This window comes from Megalopta genalis, chromosome 8 (assembly GCF_051020955.1).
Source record: "Megalopta genalis isolate 19385.01 chromosome 8, iyMegGena1_principal, whole genome shotgun sequence".
Lineage (NCBI taxonomy): Eukaryota > Metazoa > Arthropoda > Insecta > Hymenoptera > Halictidae > Megalopta > Megalopta genalis.
Window position 1 is genome coordinate 9264010 of NC_135020.1, and position 19120 is coordinate 9283129.

The 19120-nt window shown below is 37.3% G+C and overlaps 1 protein-coding gene and 1 long non-coding RNA gene across 3 annotated transcripts in view; one reads left to right on the plus strand and one right to left on the minus strand.

Moving 5' to 3' along the window:
* Positions 1–11696, plus strand: part of LOC143259943 (uncharacterized) — a 28987-nt gene extending 17291 nt beyond the window's left edge. The window contains exons 2-5 of the long non-coding RNA XR_013033997.1: positions 7400–7620; positions 7746–8017; positions 8730–8861; positions 11294–11696. This is a non-coding gene — a long non-coding RNA (uncharacterized LOC143259943). The remainder of the gene's footprint in view (positions 1–7399; positions 7621–7745; positions 8018–8729; positions 8862–11293) is intronic.
* Positions 1–19120, minus strand: part of Ptp36E (protein tyrosine phosphatase 36E) — a 188068-nt gene that overhangs the window by 50922 nt on the left and 118026 nt on the right. The window lies entirely within an intron of this gene.

A 19120-nucleotide genomic window follows, 5' to 3' on the forward strand; every position in this document is an offset into this window, starting at 1 on the left:
ATTGTAGAGACTATGGGATCACTTTTACGATCAACTCTGCGAAGACCGATTCATGTTTGCTGGTTGAAAAGACAGAGAAAATGATGACGGAGAAGGTTTCAAGGTTATGTCGCTAGGCTCCCTTTTAAACGTTGCCGTAGCAGTCTCGTTAGACTCGTCCACAGAATTATGCAGAAATAATAATAACATTTTCAGTGTTATCAACCTTGAATTTTGCGACGTTGCACCACGTTTCGACGACGTCGCCGATCATAAAGCTTCGCGTCTCCGGTTGTATTTTCGGTTCTGATGACTTCCATCGATTTTTCACTTCTGCCGCGGACCCTGTGGCCGGTTCTTTGTTGACGTAAGGGCCGAAAATACGCGGCAAGACCAAGACAGTGTCCTTGTGTCATCGATATTTTCGTATATGGAAACAGCGCGTACGTATAAATTCCTATAAAACGATAGTAATTTGGATAAATTAATCCAGCCCGATTTTGCGGTGTTAATATTAATTGTTCGTACATATACAACAAGTAATTAATGTTCGGGATTGTTGTTATTGTTCGGGATTCAATCGAGTGGAAAATATAAACTTTAATATATGGTTTTTTTTGGTTCATTCGATTTGCATAAATATTGACAAAGTTATGGGAGTTTAAAGATCAAGCTGCTTTTAAGATAGCCGAGAGATAGTTATCGTCTCGCGAGCGACTGCAAGGCCGATGCCGGGTCTATTCGGACCCACAAAATCGACTTGAATTTACGTCGTCGAAGTAAAACTTTTTTATTAATTATAATACTTACATATTAATAATATTATTATAATAATATTTATTAATAATAATAATACTTTTTATTACACATCACCGTAGTAGTGCCATCATTACTACTGTATCAAGGACGAATTTTTGAGAGATTAGCACGATTCAAATGAATTCAATTCAATTCAATTCAATTCATCGCGTCGACGATTAAACGATTTAACGATTCGCGACAAATGTACGCGACCGAGATGACAGCGAAAGTGCCAATAATAACGCGTCAACCGTTCCTCGCATCTTTAAGGATCAATAACAGCAAGAGTTTTCGAACTAAGTAAGAGAGTTCGTCCGAAAGGTAAGGTCTCTCGAAACGTCCCCTCCCAACGGCCGTAACTGTCCCGCTATTCCAAAGACAAATGGGATTGCTTAAGTTGCCAAAAGCACGGGTGGGGATGGAGGGGGGGAAAAAAAATTCCAGTTCTCTTTGCCGTGGATCGATTGCCGGGTTGGGTCACCACACAGTGGGCATCGGTGAAATTGATTCGGACGCATATCCTCTAATTTTGGCATTGAACGGCGGTTCGAGCGTGTACGTCGCCCCAATAACCCAAAGCTGCCCGCGCATCCGGATTACTCGATCGTGTTCCAGCGAAAGCGTTAACCTTTTAGGTACGGCTGAATTCTGCGCGAGGCTATTTCTCTGGACGGCAGAGTCTGATATGTACTGCACAGAGTCTGATACTGTATATTCTGTCTTTATATACAGGGTGTCCCAAAAATGTCTCGCAATCCGAAAGTGGCGGGTTCCTCGGGCCATTCGAAGCAACTTTTTCCTTTACAAAAATTTTCTCCGAGGCACCGTTAACGAGTTATCAACGAAAAACAGTGACCAATGAGAGGCGAGCTCGGCTGGCGCGAGGCGACCGAGCCAATGAGCGGAACCGGGCTTCGCGCGCTGGTTGGCAGGGCCGCCTCGCGTCAGCCGTACTCGATTCTTATTGGCGCACTGTTTTTCGTTGATAACTCGTTAACGGTGCCTCGGAGAACATTTTTGTAAAGGAAGAAGTTGCTTCAAATGATCCGAGGATCCCGCCATTTCCGGATTGCGAGACATTTTTGGGACACCCTGTATACGTTTCGCGTTGAAACGTGGATCGATCCGACGTTGTTCGCGATACACTCGAACCTCTCGCTGGCTGTGTCTACGCTCGACTTACGCGCGTTCATGTGCACTCATTCAACTTCATTATCACGGATCGAGGATTATACACGTTAAAGCACAATTCATCGCGACAGTGATTAACCAAGGCATCAATACGGACGCTGCGGAGAGCTTTACCCGAGAATGAAATAGTGGAACGTTTGGTCGCCTTGACACTTTTGTCGTCTCCGTAAATCTGCTTCCAACGGCGTCGCTGTTTTAAAACTGTTAGTTAATTAACTTGCTATTCGATTGACTCTATAAAAATCTTCATTGCCCAAAAAATGTTCTCGCACGTTTGGAAAAAACTTGTTCTCGTTTGTTAAATTCTGATTAAATTTCATAAATTCTGTTGCTTCTTTGAAATTTATAACAAGGTATTATAATATATTATAATATCTTAACATTTAGCCAACCGAATGGGGAGATCTCCCCGTTTGAAATTCGGTCGACTGATGACCGAATATGGATGATTAATGAAAAATTAATCCTTTGCACTCGATGCTATTTTAACTGTAAATATAAAATTATTTTTCTCTGCGCGAGGCTATTTCTCTGGACGGCAGAGTCTGATGTGTACTGTACAGAGTCTGATACTGTATATACAGGGTGCCCCAAAAATGTCTCGCAATCCGAAAGTGGCGGGTTCCTCGGGCCATTTGAAGCAACTTTTTCCTTTACAAAAATTTTCTCCGAGGCACCGTTAACGAGTTATTAACGAAAAACAGTGACCAATGAGAGGCGAGCTCGGCTGGCGCGAGGCGACCGAGCCATTGAGCGGAACCGGGCTTCGCGTGCTGGTTGGCTGGGCCGCCTCGCGTCAGTCGTACTCGATTCTTATTGGTCCACTGTTTTTCGTTAATAACTCGTTAACGGTGCCTCGGAGAACATTTTTGTAAAGGAAGAAGTTGCTTCAAATGATCCGAGGAACCCGCTATTTCCGGATTGCGAGACACTTTTGGGACACCCTGTGGACTGTTGTGAGACTGATGTGCACTGCCGGAGAGAAGAGAATCAGGTACACGACGTTGGAAACGTGTTGTAAAATGTGTTTTATTTTCGACCGGTCTCGCATTTCGAAGACGGGACGAATCCTTCTCATTCGCCCACGGGCATAGTACGTCGATACTGATCGAATTAGACTTATCGGCTGGAAGCTTTCGCTGTTGCCGATAGCCGTTGGCTAATCATTTCGGCTTGCTTCGATTCACCTGACCGGGGATTCAATGTCGATTTTCTGCTATTTATCCTTCTTATCTATCCGAATCTACGAATTTCGCTATAAATAATGGTAACGTGGTATACTGTCCTCTTTCTTCGGGTTTTATTTTCCAACTATGTATTTTTAATACTTATAAAACGCTGCGAAGAATATTTATTTTGTGTTCCAGTAGTCCAGCAATATTTTTTGTATCTTTTTTATTTTAATATTAATTTAAATAAATAACGATTTAAGATAGCAATGATTTATCATTTATTATAAAAACAAACTAGAATAATAACTGTATGAAAGATTGTATTAATTTATTTATATAATATTTAATTGTGTTATATTTATAACACAAACTTGTTAACATTAACAGCAGAGGAGGTAATAATAACCAAAAATTGATTTGTATTTCTGTAATATGCATAAAATTTGTTCGCAGCATTGTACATTGCCTAACGAAAATATAACGAGATGGTTCGCTTCAAGAATGATTCGTTTCTTTTTATTAAATAATGCGAATTAAATTTCTTCTTTTAAATATAATTTTTGAGCAGTCTTTGGAAAAATATTCTGACGAAATGCGTTTAAAACGCAAACATTTAACTTACATCATTCGATAAAAAGAAACTAAATCGTTTGTAGAGTAGACTGAACTCATGTAGAACATTTTATTTGATTTGTAAAATAATTAGAGCATAAAATTACATATTCTCATAAAAGGGAGTCCCATTTTAGCCTATATTCTTCCCCCTCATTACCGTTTCCTTATTCCCCTCAGATCTCCAAATTTACTATTACCATATCCCGTCTCTTGTGCTCTCTTCTCTCTCCTCTGGTACCAATTTCTTTTACCTCTTTTATTCCTATTTTTAGATTTAGTACACCTTTTATTAAATCTTCCACCGCGCCGCTGTGCTCGGTCTCTCCTTCTTCTTCTTCTTCTTCTTCTTCTTCGACCCCTTTGTCATCGTTCCTTTCTTTTTTCCCTCTTCGTTCTTCATTTAAGGAACATCACTCGAGACCGACTGCCATTCCCCGATTTCGATGGAACTTTGCGGATTTGTAAAACAATGAAGCACTCTGAAAAATGCTGTCATAGAAGAATAGTATTGTACTTTTTGTTACGAACGTATCTTGGAATAAAAAATAATTCGGCAGCAGCTTCGTTACTATTTTATTCGCATTATTATATTGTTACTATTATTACTATTTTCTTATTTTATTACTATTAATATTTCATTATTTTATTACTGTTATTACTATTCTATTATTTTTTACTATTATTACTATTTTTCTATTTTATTATTTTATTACTATTACTATATATATTTCGTTATTTTATTACTATTATTACTATTTTATTATTTTATTGCTATTATTACTATTTTATTATTTTATTACTATTATTACTATTCTATTATTTTATTGCTATTATTACTGTTTTATTACTATTACTATTTCATTATTTTATTACTATTATTACTATTCTATTATTTTATTGCAATTATTACTATTTTATTATTTTTTACTATTATTACTATTTTACTATTTTATTACTATTATTACTATTCTATTATTTTATTGCAATTATTACTATTTTATTATTTTTTACTATTATTACTATTTTACTATTTTATTACTATTATTACTATTCTATTATTTTATTGCAATTATTACTATTTTATTATTTTTTACTATTATTACTATTTTACTATTTTATTACTATTATTACTATACTTTTAGGAACGAACGTATCTTGGAATAAAAAATAATTCAACAGCAGCTTCGTTACTATTTTATTAGTATTATTATATTGTTACCATTATTACTATTTTATTATTTTATTACTGTTATTACTATTCTATTATTTTATTACTATTATTACTATTCTATTATTTTATTGCAATTATTACTATTTTATTACTGTTATTACTATATTACTATTATCAATTGTCACTATCTAATCGAAAGTATCTTCTCAAAATCTACGCGCCTGCAATTTGCAGAATTTCTCGGCGATTCGATCGTGACAAAAGGAATCGTCCGACAAAACGCAATATTTTACTATTTCTCTTTTTTCCGAAATGAAGATCTTGAAGCTTCGGTGATATTAAGGTCGATGCGACGTTTTATCTTTTTTTTTATTATTACTTTTATAGAACGCCGCGGTATTTGGGGCGTCCACGGTAATACCAGCGCCTACACGTTCGTTTCGCAGCCGTGGAATAAGCGAACGAGGACTGGAAACGACGAATTAGTTGTCGAGGATCTGGAATCGGCGACGGCGACGTTTTATAAACCGGCCGAAAGCAGGGACGAGCCGAGAGAAAAACCGCGGAACATCAACGCGGAGACGTTTCATCCGCCAATCCTCCGCGACTTCCCATTTCTTCTTGTTCGCCGTCGTCTTCTCCGCCCTCGTGCACGGTGAAAACGCGAACAACTCGCACCCCCTTATTCCCGTAGCTCATTTAACCTCCACGTTTCCCTCAAAGAGAACTCTTTGAAAGTATTTCATCCCTCGACTCTCCCCCGCGCACCCCTCTCTCTCTATCTCTCTCTCTCTCGCTCTTCGAGGAACCAACAAGTCTCGAATAGCCGTGACGCATTAATCTACTTTATTTTTTATTTTCACCTTCGTTAATGAGGTTGCTTCTTTGGCATGAACCCTGGACGGCGAGCAGGACGCCCGGATTCGGAACGAAAGTCGAAGAAATACGAGCCAAAAGTTAACACTTTGTGCTCGAAGCTATTTTAACTGTAAATCCAAGATAGCTATTTTTGAGTTATATTTTGAGTTTTTATTTTATATATTGGGTTGGCAGCTAAGTAATTGCCGATTTCAATTACAGATGTCTCTCACTCCCATTTTTATGATATCCGTAAATGTTATATTATAAAATTATTATTATTATTATTATGTTATTTTTTATTATCCGTGAATGTTAGCAACTGGACAAATTGAATGCAGCGGTCAAGGAAAAGCGACCAGAATTGGTCAATCGTAAAGGTGTCATTTTCCAGCAGGACAATGCTAGGCCGCACACGTCTTTGTCCACTCGGCAAAAATTGATGGATATTGGTTGGGAATCGATGTTACACCCACCATATAGCCCTGATCTCGCGCCATCGGATTACCACTTATTTCGATCCCCGGACAACTCCCTTCGTGGTAAAACTTTTAACGATGACGACGCTGTAAAATCTCGCTTAACTCAGTTTTTGGCCGAAAACGATCAGACTTTCTACGAGCGTGGAATTTTCAAGTTGTCGGAGAGATGGCAAAAGGTCGTCGAACAAAATGGAAAATACATTACAGATTAAACTTCGTTCCAAGTAAAAAACAATTTTTTATTTCATTGAACAAATCGGCAATTACTTAGTTGCCAACCCAATAATTTAGTGCAGTCTATGCGTGTAAAATCGGGTCTTGTAATTTATAGAACGGTCGCCCTTTTGGCAATCTTTTAAATATAAACAAACATATGATAAAAAATTATTTTGTAGTATGATGTGACAATTATCTGCGGTGCCTCAGAGTCACTACTCGAGTGCAAAGGGTTAATATCTATCTGTCGACGGAGCTTTTGTCGGAGCGGAGCTTTTGGTTCCGACGACCTTTCGCGAGAGAGAGAGAGAGAGAGAGAGAGAGAGAGAGAGGGGAACTGTAAATCCAAGATAGCTATTTTTGAGTTATATTTTGAGTTTCTATTTTATATAACTTAGTGCAGTTTATGCGTGTAAAATCGAGCTTTGTAATTTATAGAACGGTCGCCCTTTTGGCAATCTTTTAAATATAAACAAACATATGATAAACATAAAAATTATTTTGCAATATGATGCGACGATTTTCTGCGGCGCCTCGGAGTCACTACTCGAGTGCAAAGGGTTAATATCTGTCGACGGAGCTTTTGGTTCCGACGATCTTTCGCGAAAGAGAGAGAGAGAGAGAGAGAGAGAGAGAGAGAGAGAGAGAGAGAGAGAAGTCAGAGTGAAAGAAGGAAAGATATAGAGATAGAGAGAGCGAGAGAGAGAGAGAGAGAAGTCAGAGTGAAAGAAGGAAAGATATAGAGATAGAGAGAGCGAGAGAGAAAGAGAGAGAAGTCAGAGTGAAAGAAGGAAAGACATAGAGATAGAGAGAGCGAGAGGGAGAGAGAGAGAGAGAGGAAGAGAGAGAGCGAGAGAGAGAGAGAAGAACTGTAATTAGAATACCTCGAAGTTACTTTATAATTTTTATTTCAGGTAACCCCGCAGCCTACAATGACTCCGGCCATTTGCCCGAACAAAGGAAATAAGCGTCCTCTGCACGCTTTTGCCGGAGAAGCGCGTAAAACACAACGTATTATAACAATGCCATCGCGCAGCATTCGGTCGAAGAATTCCATTGGTCGGAGATTGTACAGATACTCTTCGCGGGAAGGGGGGTGGGGGAGGGACAAAACCTCCGGAGAGGACCCTTGAAGGTTTTACTTTAAAAGCTTCTTAAGTATGCGGGAAATTGTGACGGTATTATATGTTCGGGAGGATAAAGTTCGGCTAAGCTCTTCTAAATTTATCGTGGGACGTTATAAAATTATATAAATTATAGGACGGCGGAAAAGGGAATGCCGAGTATCGAGCAGAGGGGATGAGTGCTGGATCCGGCAACATCGAAATCTCGAGGAGAAGATTTTTGGGATCGGTTTTCTTTGCGAAGAGCTCCAGCTGTAAGCAGCGTGATCGACGTTGTCAACCGGTTACGAAGAATAGTTACAAGAAATGCGTACACAAATCGTTGGAAACATTCGACGACCATCATTGAAATTCCTGCATAAAAATGATCGCAAAAGAATTGAGCCGGCGACGAATATAACGCAAAAAGTAACGTTAAATTTTACTGGGACGTTTGGAATGTAAAAGAGAGTTCAAATCCACCGTGATTTTTCACTGTCCAGTTTCGGTTTTATTAATGAAATTGTTTCGAGCTTTTGGATAGGGTTTTGTGATCGAGATATATCACCTCGAAAAATTCCCATAATATTCAAGTCATTTAGAATCGAAACCGAGGGTTGAAATTTACCATAGGAAACGTTGATTTTAACTCCGTCGCGAGTTCTAAAAATCCTAGTTACATTCGGTTCGTTTAATATATTATTAATATACTATTAATATAATATTAATTAATTATTTATATAATTATAAATATTATTAATATATTATAATAATAATAATAATATAATAATATTATTATTATATCATTATTATAATAATATATTAATATATTAATAATATATATTATTAATATATTATTATATATATAATTAACGGATAATATATTATTATAATATATTACTAACTGATAATATATATATTATAATATATTACTAACAGATAATATATATTATAATATATTATTATACGGATATTATAATTATTATTATACGGACAATATATTATTACAATATATTATTAACAATTAATATATTACGCGGCACTCGACGTGTGTAAAAAGTAAATAATCTTGAAGGGACCGTATTAATCTTAATTATACGAAATGGATCCTGTGCCAGAAAGTACCGCGTAATGTTTGTAGGTGCTGAACTATCCAAGACAGTGAACGATCACGTTGAAAAATTGTGGAATGTTTTATGGGCGAAGGGGAAGTCAAACTTTGGACGAGCTTCGTGATTGCGGACCGCAACATCCTGGTTAAATTTGTCTTAACGTGAGTAGAGTAAATTAGAATCGAGATCCGAGCTTTCTGTTTCTATTAGAATTATTCTGTTATTATTATTATATATTTATTATTACTATATTATTATATTATATTATTACAATATTATTATATTATATTATATTATATTATATTATATTATATTATATTATATTATATTATATTATATTATATTATATTATATTATTATTATATTATTTTATATTATTATACATATTATTATATGTGTATGTTATTATTATATATTATTCTATATGTTGTAAATTCTCCCTAATTGACGCTCAGATTGTGCATAAAAATGGACAATTCGGGAATAGGAGATACGATTATTATAGTATCTATATTATTAGTATATATATTATTATAGTATTATTATAGTATCTTAAACGTATCTTTTAAGATACGTTTTTATAGCTGTTGTCAATCGTTAACTATAAAAGCGAGCCACTGGATTCGAATAATCGTATCTCCTCTTCTCAAATTGTCCATCCTTGTGTACAATCTGAGCGTCAATTAGGGAGAATTTACCATATAATAATTTCCCTGATGAAAATCAGACTATTTTCACTTTATGTCGTCGCTTACTTTCACTTCTACGCTTTAATAACAGAATAATTAACATTCGTTTCGATTCAGAAGGAATAAATAACGCACACGTATTCGATACACTTTAACGTATGAAATCTTCATCGCGACTCTGACACGTTGTGTTGCGTTGTGTTGCCAATGCTCGAGAGAACGTACGAAACAATTTGTCAAGTACAACGCAGCAGCACCGTGCGATGTCAACGATTTTATAAAACCACGCCGAGGGGGAGGTGGGGCGAGGGGTGTCTGTGTACATATAATTTTTGCAGCCGAAGCGACTCCGTGCAAACACTTTTTCCGCGTCGATTTGGTATTTTAATCAGAAATTCAAAGTTGACGGCGGGGGGGGGGGGGGGAGAGAGAAGAGCATCGGATAAACGGTGTTATCGAAGAGCTTCCAGCGTAAGCCGCGCTTTATTAGCAGCTTTACGCACGAACAGAGAGAGAGCGCGGAATTTTACAGTACGGTATACGTTTTCTAATAAATTTCGTACGTACGGCCCGACCGGTGATTCATAACGACAACGTAGTTTTAATTCAATGGTATTATCGATTGTTCGATAAAAGCCGGCGGTGTTCGCGTTCTATTGCTGTTGTACGCGTGCGACGTTCCGCGCGCGCACACTCTGTCCTCGCGTACGGTGTCACGTAGCAAAAAGCTGATGGTGGAAAGAGCGGTGGTGCGTTCGTAAAAATGACAAAATCAATGTTCCATCGCGCGTTCACTTTTCTCCGTCATTGGAATCGTGGCGTCGCATTTACGGCGCTCGGAATTATTATTACTGGCACGGCTGGGCCGATGTTAAAAAATCTGTAAAATCAAAATTCTGGTGTAAATGGAACCGGCTTCCAAGGCTACATTGTAAATAGCTGAAGATCTATTACAGCTATATCACACTGTTAATTTTATAATATTATAATATTCTCTATGTAATATATTATATATTATAATATTCTCCATATTATCTATTATATATTATAATATTCTTCATATTATCTATTATATATTATAATATTCTTCATATTATCTATTATATATATTATAATATTTTCTATATTATATATTATACAATATTATAATATTCTCCATATTATCTATTATATATTATAATATTTTCTATATTATATGTCATATATTATAATATTCTCTATATTCTATATTCTATATTACATATTATAATATTCTCTATATTATATATTATACAATATTATAATATTCTCCATATTATCTATTATATATTATAATATTTTCTATATTATATGTCATATATTATAATATTCTCTATATTATATATTATACAATATTATAATATTCTCCATATTATCTATTATATATTATAATATTCTTCATATTATCTATTATATATATTATAATATTCTCCATATTATCTATTATATATTATAATATTCTCCATATTATATATTATATATTATAATATTTTCTATGTTATATATTATAATATTTTCTATATTATATATTATACAATATTATAATATTCTCCATATTATCTATTATATATTATAATATTCTCTATATTATATATTATAAAAAATATCCTCTAAAATATATATTATAACATTCTCGATCGCGGCAAAATCTACGAGCCCGTATCTCACAGAAAAGAAATCGCAACAACGATTTATGCTGAAACTTTCACGGGCAAGAATCACCGTCTTTTCAGTTAATATTAAGTTCGCCGGCTCACCCCTTATATCGTTCCCATCGGGATTCCGAGGATCGACGAGCCCCCGTGGAATTTCCAGCGATATTTACCGTGTGCACGTCCACGTGATCCCGGTTTCGGAACTGTTTAACCATATCTTTCTCTTTCTAGGCGCCAAGGGTGGTTTCCTGTCTTTGCCGTCGAGGGAGGAGTTGGATCGCGTGTATCAATCGGGCGAGCTTCGGCAATTTGATCGCCGACAATTGGCTTCGCCGTTGATCGTTCATGCATTGATTGGAATTACGACACTGTTTGGTTGATTAATTAAAGTTCTCGCGCCCCACCACTGTTTCATGCTGCCAAGCGTCTTCTTCGTTCTGTTCAGCGCCCCATAATATTGTTTCTCTTCGGAGAGAAATGAAAGAAAATGTACGATATCGCAAATCTTATTCGTCGATATGAGAGTAAATTATATATTATATAATTATATATATATAATTTACTGTATATATAGAGTAAATTAGAATCGACACTCAAGCTTTCCGTTTCTATTACAATTATTCTATTGTTATTATTATATTATATTATTATTATTTATTATATCATTTATATTTATATTATTATACTATTATTTATATTATTATTATATATACTGTTACTGTTATTATTATATTATATTATTATTTATTATATTATTTATATTTATATTATTATTATATATACTATTACTATGTCATTATTATATTATAATATATTATTATATTTATAATATTATATTATATTAAATATTATAATTATTATAATATTATATTATATTAAGTATTATAATTACTATAATATTATATTATATTAAGTATTATAATTATTATAATATTATATTATATTAAGTATTATAATTATTATAATATTATATTATATTAAGTATTATAATTATTACAATATTATATTACATTAAATATTATAATATATAATATTATATAATATTTATATTAAGTCGTTATTGTTATTCGGCACGCATACATATTCCAGTCGTTCATACCGTCGCGCGTCAAATTGTATTTCAATTTCGGTTAAGACTCGAAATTAGATATAACGCGAGATCAACTCGATTTCGTCCAAATGAAATAGAGGAGATCGCGGTGGTAGCGGCAAGGCGCAGTGGCGTCGGCAGTAGCGGGTCCATTACGTAATTCGTGGGAACTCTCGAAGCTTGAAATGCAAATTAGGAATTAACGAAAAGAAACATTGCCCCGGTATTGTGCGGAGCGAACGTTTCGCCCAGTACGGAACGCCGTAGAAAGCGATTAATCATTTCGAAATAAACGAGAAACCGCGCGAAATGATAAGTAACCCGATGGAGGAGGGGGGCGGGGCGAAGGAGGAGGAGGTCACTTTTTCTCCGACTTGCTTGCTTCTTTTCAGAAAAATAAATTCCGAATGCAGGAATTCTTTCGCATAAACGAAAGAGTTATTAAATTCTCATTAAGGTCATGCGCGTTGTTGTTCGCGTTATTTTACGCGAACAATTCGACCGAGGGTACGTCGGATGGATGAAACAGTATAGTTATATTGATCAAGGTTTTTATTAGCGCGTATATAAATATTATCGTTCGACGCGGACTAATTTATATTGCGATAATTAAAAGAAAATAGATTTCTGGCAAATATATATATATATAGTTACGAGTGGAAAATGATCGATATCGTGTATCGCAATTAATGTTTCCTAGATATACATAGAAATCGGTCATCGGTGGACATTCGTTTAATTTGCGCTATAACCAATCAATTAATCAGAGATTTCTGGAACAACCATTAACGTAATTTGCCGCCATCGGATTTTCCATCGGGATATTCTCTAATTGGATAAGATAAATAAAAAATTATAAATTATATAAATTACATATGAATACAAATAATAATATATATATGGATATAAATAATAATATATATATATTATATAAATTATATGAGTATAAATAATAATATAAATATTATATAAATTATATATAAATATGAATAATAATATATATTGTATAAATTATATAAATATAAATAATAGTATATATATAATTGTCACCTAATCATCGCTGTCTCACGGAAATTCGCGATGAGGTTAAATCTCCCACGTGATATTACGTAAAATTCAAATTTTCAAGCAATGGAATGAAATTACTCGTTAACCATTAGATTCAAGGCTAACAAAGGTCAATACTTTTTTACTGAGAATTCGATATTCTCCCACATTTAGACGTGAAAATCACAGTAATCCATTTAAAGAAACAAAGCTAACCTTCAAATCTCCGAAACGCCTCCATCGATGAAATAACATAAATGCACCACATAACCTAGCCCTTGAATCCGTGCAACTTTCATACAGAAAATTGTTTCGTGCGACGCATATTTTGCAAGTTACAAGAAGAAGCGTTGGCGGGCGTTTAGACTTTCCAAGCAATAAAATGAAATTACTCGTTAACCATTAGATTCAAGACTAACAAAGGTCAATACTTTTCTACTGAAAATTCGATATTCTCCCACATTTAGACGTGAAAAACACAGCAATCCATTTAAAGAAACAAAGCTAACCTTCAAATCTCCGAAACGCCTCCATCGATGAAATAACATGAATGCACCACATAACCTAGCCCTTGAAACCATGCATCTTTCGTACAGAAAATTGTTTCGTGCGACGCATATTTTGGAAGTTACAAGAGGAAGCGTTGGCGGGCGTTTAGACGCGGCCGCGAATCGTGCTCGTCTGGTCTCCGGGTACACGGCGTACGCGAGCCGTGTGCCTAGAGGTGACACTTTAAAGGCGTATCGCATCACGACCCGGTTTCGCGAATTCGCGGCATCCGGCCCGGAGAAGCTTTTACGAGACGGATTCGTTGCGCGGCGGGACGCGGGGCGACGCGGGCGGCGCGGCGCGGCGTGCACGAGCATTATCAGAGGCCGCGACATGCTTGTTTACGCGTGCACCAAGAATTCAAATGAGCTCGGAGCTTCTCAAGCTCTCGGAATCCATGTGTAAGGAAGTGCCATGAGATACGGGAACGTCGCGGCTTTAATTTTCTGCGACAAGTTATATACGCGCAAAGCAGCGGTGGAACATTGCGGCCGGGGGATCGCTAAAGCGACGTCCCCGTCTTACACGTATAATTGGACCGCGGGTTTTATGTATTCGCGACAGAAAGCAGCTGGATGATACGACGTTGTACAGGGTGTCCCAAAATTATGATACTTCCGGGAATCGAGTGGTTCCTGAGGTGATTCGAAGTAACTTTTTCCTTTCCAGAAATTTTCTCCGAGGCATCGTTGACGAGTTAGTAACAAGAGACGTTGGCCAATGAGAGGCGAGCTCGCCCGCCGCGAGACAGCCAACGAGCGCACGGAGCGCGGCGCCGCTCATTGGCTCGGCCGCCCGCGTCAGCCATTGCTCGATTCTCATTGGTCCGTGTTTTTCGTTAATAACTCGCAAACGAAGCCACGGATCGCATTTTCGCAAAGGAAAAAGTTGCTTCAACTGATCTCAGGAATCTCATTTCCCAGGAGCACCATAATTTTGGGACAAAATTATAATCGAATAATGTCTGGTCATCATAATTGGGAAGAAAATGGTACGGCAAGGGGTTAATAATAGCGTGGAATTGGAATAATACAAAATATCCCAAAATTATGCTAATTCCGGGAAACGAGGGGTTCCTGAGGTGATTCGAAGTAACTTTTTCCTTTGCAGAAATTTTCTCCGAGGCATCGTTGACGAGTTAGTAACAAGAGACGTTGGCCAATGAGAGGCGAGCTCGCCCGCCGCGAGGCAGCCAACGAGCGCACGGAGCGCGGTGCCGCTCATTGGCTCGACCGCACGCGTCAGCCATTGCTCGCTTCTCATTGGTCCGTGTTTTTCGTTAATAACTCGCAAACGAAGCCACGGATCGCATTTTCGCAAAGGAAAAAGTTGCTTCAAATGACCTCGGGAATCCCCTCGTTTCCCAGGAGCGCCATAATTTTGGGTCACCCTTCATAACAGCACCGTATCGTTCTGATTCTATGTCAACCGATAGCAGCACTTCTTTCTTAAGATACAGTATCAGTTTTGAATTGTTCAGACCAGAGTATTCTTTTCAATCAATGTCGTTTCAAGAAAAGTTTCTTTTTTAAATTACAATTCGAAGCGTCGAGCCGCATTCAACGATCGAACACACCCGAAAGTCTTACTTTTTCTTTACTCCAACGCGCGATCGTACGGAGACGTTTCTAAAGAGTCGAACTACAAAAGTCGACGCTTTTCGCCCGAAAAAACGAAATTTCCGCCGGAAAGGATCGCGATCAATTCGAGGCGGAGCTGTCATCTCGCGAATTCCTGTGCAACGCGTACGAATTGCCGGAGCAGTTCCGCAGCTCCGGAGGGCTGCTCCGGGCAACGATATTTATGAACGCGCATAAAACGATTGTCAATCTTGTTTATGGGCGCTCGAGGCACCCGGTTGTAAGTCGGCTTCTGCATAAACCAGAATTTCTAGATTTCTCCTTCCCGCGTGTCCGGTGAAAACTGCTTTCGTTCGCCGAGCTTTTTCACTTCGCGAACACTCGCTGTTAATGATTCCCGTTGAAAGCGATCGCCGGCATTGCCTTTTCAAATTGAAAACGTTCGAGGAACGCGCGATAAACGTTATTCCGCATTGCCCGGGAAGAAAATTACATTTCGCAACGCAGCGAGCGATATTGTCGATTGTGAGAACCATTTTGAACGCGGCGTTCATTGAATCACGTTTTCAACTCCGAAAATGTTCAGCTCGACGGAAACAAATGCGCGAAATAAAGAACCGTTTATTTTTTTCGTCGCTCAGACTTCTGAAATAGAAATATGTAGTTATAATGTAGCATATTTGAGCAGATCGTGTACAGTAATGTCTCCCTTACTGACGCTCAGATTGTCCACTAAAATGGACAATTTGGGAAGAGGTGATACGATTATTCGTTTTTATAATTTTGGACAATTTATAACTATAAAAATGAACCGCAAGGCTCGAACAATCGTATCTTCTCTGCCCAAATTGTCCATTTTCGCGCGCGATCTGAGCGCGAATTAGGGAGAAATTACTGAAATTTAACCTTGAAATATATTTTCAATGTTATCTTATAATAAATATTATATATTATATATAATAAATTATTGTCCACAGTCAATTATGTTCTACGAATATTATATTATAATATTATATAATATTATACATATAATAAATATTATATAATATTGTATAATATATATATATATATATAATATTTATTATATGTATAATATTATATAATATTATAATATAATATTCGTAAAACATAATTGTCTGTGGACAATAATATCTTCTTACGTTCAGCTTGAAATATATTTTCAATGTTGTCTCGCAAAACTATTCTGAACAGTAAAAACGTAAGAAATAATATGTCAAGAACTACAAAAACAAGCCGCGAGGCTCGAACAATCGTGTCTCCTCTTCTCAAATCGTCCATTTTCGCGCGCGATCCGAGCGCGAATTAGGGAGAAATTACTGCACCATGGAACATTTATTCGACTCGGATCTGGTCCACGAAATTTGAACGGCCCGTTATCGAACCCCGTCGCCGACGACCAAGTCGTCGACGCGACGTTAAACTTCAACCGAAAAGAAATGAAAAAACATGGCAAAAGCTCGCATTCGAAGATTTTATAACAAGTAAACGAGACAACGAGTTTAAATTTACGTTTCGCAATCTCGTCCTCGCAACGCCGTATCCGATCGTAAGATCGTGCGACGAAGCTGATATTTTGGATGTCCAAGTTTTTAAGGGTCGCGAGTTCGCAGGGACGGCAAATTTATTCGAACACGGAGGTCGTAAGATCGCGTTCGAGTATCTCGTTCGTATTAACCCAACCGACGACGGACCGTTCTCGCGATTGCACAATCGACGGTTCATATCTCTCCAAAAACTCGGCAAGCATTCGAAATAAATGTCGGAGGGTAATTTCAGGGAATCGCGCTGCTCCGTTAAAGGGTCGGTGAAACGGTACGTCGAACGAATTCTGAGAACAATTTACTCCCTCGCGAAGCGACTCTCGAAAGCGGAACAACATTTCAGCCGAAATTCTGCGTTTACTTGGACGCGTAAATCGTTCCCCCGCGTGCCGGACGAATTTAAGAAAGGCTTGATCGGACGACTTTGTTTCACACCGCGTTAACAATCGAGAAAACGAAGTAGCGGATTCGCCGTGTAACATTCGGGAGAACGTGCGCGCGGAGAACATTTTTTACAGGCGCTTTTATAGACACGTTTCGTGAACGGGAAATCAATCCGAACCATTAAAACCGACGATTATTATTATCGGCGCCATTTTTTCCGTCGAATTTCACCGCCGTTCGATGGAATCCGGTTTCAATAAATCTATCGAGCGTTACGCGCGCGATCCGTTATCAAACGCGGCGAATAATTGTGCAAATTCAAGATATTTCTTTTTTTTGCTGTCCGCGGATAAAACCGATTCACCCGTTGAACCGGGACGCGGGGGTCGATCATTATGAATTCGACAAAAAAAAAAGAAAAAAAAGAAAAAAAGAAAAACGAACAGGCGAAAGCACAATTTCGAAGTTGCGCTTGGAATTTGTTTGGCCAGCGCCGACGCGCGCGCGCTCGTGCGCTCATAAAAATTTCAAATACGTCCCACGCGTTTTTTGTGGATCGCGTCCGGTCGAGATTACGTTCCGGGAGCGAGAAAGTCGCATTAAAATGTCCCGGTCGACGAGCCGCTGTCATGTAACGGCGGCGAACAAAAACTGCAATTCCGCGGGACTCCGGCCGGAAAAAAGTTTCCCGCGCAAATTGAGGAATGATGTCGATAAAGGCCACCGATTCAATATTCCCCGGGCCACTGTAATATCCAGGGCCGAAAATGCTGTTGCCACAGCGGCTTCGGACAGCGATCTAGAAAGCGGCGGCGTGTCCTTCCGCAAAAAATGTAATCTTACGGCTTCCCTCTGTTCGAATAAATTTGCTGTCCTTAAAAACTTGCAACCCTTAAAAACTTGGAAATCCAAAATATTAGTTTTGTCGAACGATCTTATGATCAGTCACAGCATTGCGAGGACAAAATTGTGAAAGGTAAATTTAAAAATATATATATTTTTTATATATATTATATTATGTTATATTATATATATATATATATATATATATATATATATATATATATATATATATATTATATTATGTTATATTTTTTATATATATTATATTATGTTATATTATATATATATATATATATATATATATATATATATATATATAAATATTTTTTATTTATATTATAGACACGGGTCTATAATATAAATAAAAAATATAAATAGAAAGTATAATATAAATAAAATCGTCTGTAAAAAATCTTCTCCGCGCGTACGTTCTCCCGAATGTTACGGCGAATCCGCTACTTCGTTTTCTCGATTGTTAACGCTCAGTGAAACAACGTCGTCCGATCAAGCTTTTCTTAAATTCGTTCGGCACGCGGGGAAGCGATTTACGCGTCGAAGTAAACGCAGAATTTCGGCTGAAATATTGTTCCGCTTTCGAGAGTCGCTTCGCGAGGGAGTAAATTGTTCTCAGAATTCGTTCGACGTACCGTTTCACCGACCCTTTAACGGAGCAGCGCGATTCCCTGAAATTACCCTCCGACATTTATTTCGAATGCTTGCCGAGTTTTTGGAGAGATATGAACCGTCGATTGTGCAATCGCGAGAACGGTCCGTCGTCGGTTGGGTTAATACGAACGAGATACTCGAACGCGATCTTACGACCTCCGTGTTCGAATAAATTTGCCGTCCCTGCGAACTCGCGACCCTTAAAAACTTGGACATCCAAAATATCAGCTTCGTCGCACGATCTTACGATCGGATACGGCGTTGCGAGGACGAGATTGCGAAACGTAAATTTAAACTCGTTGTCTCGTTTACTTGTTATAAAATCTTCGAATGCGAG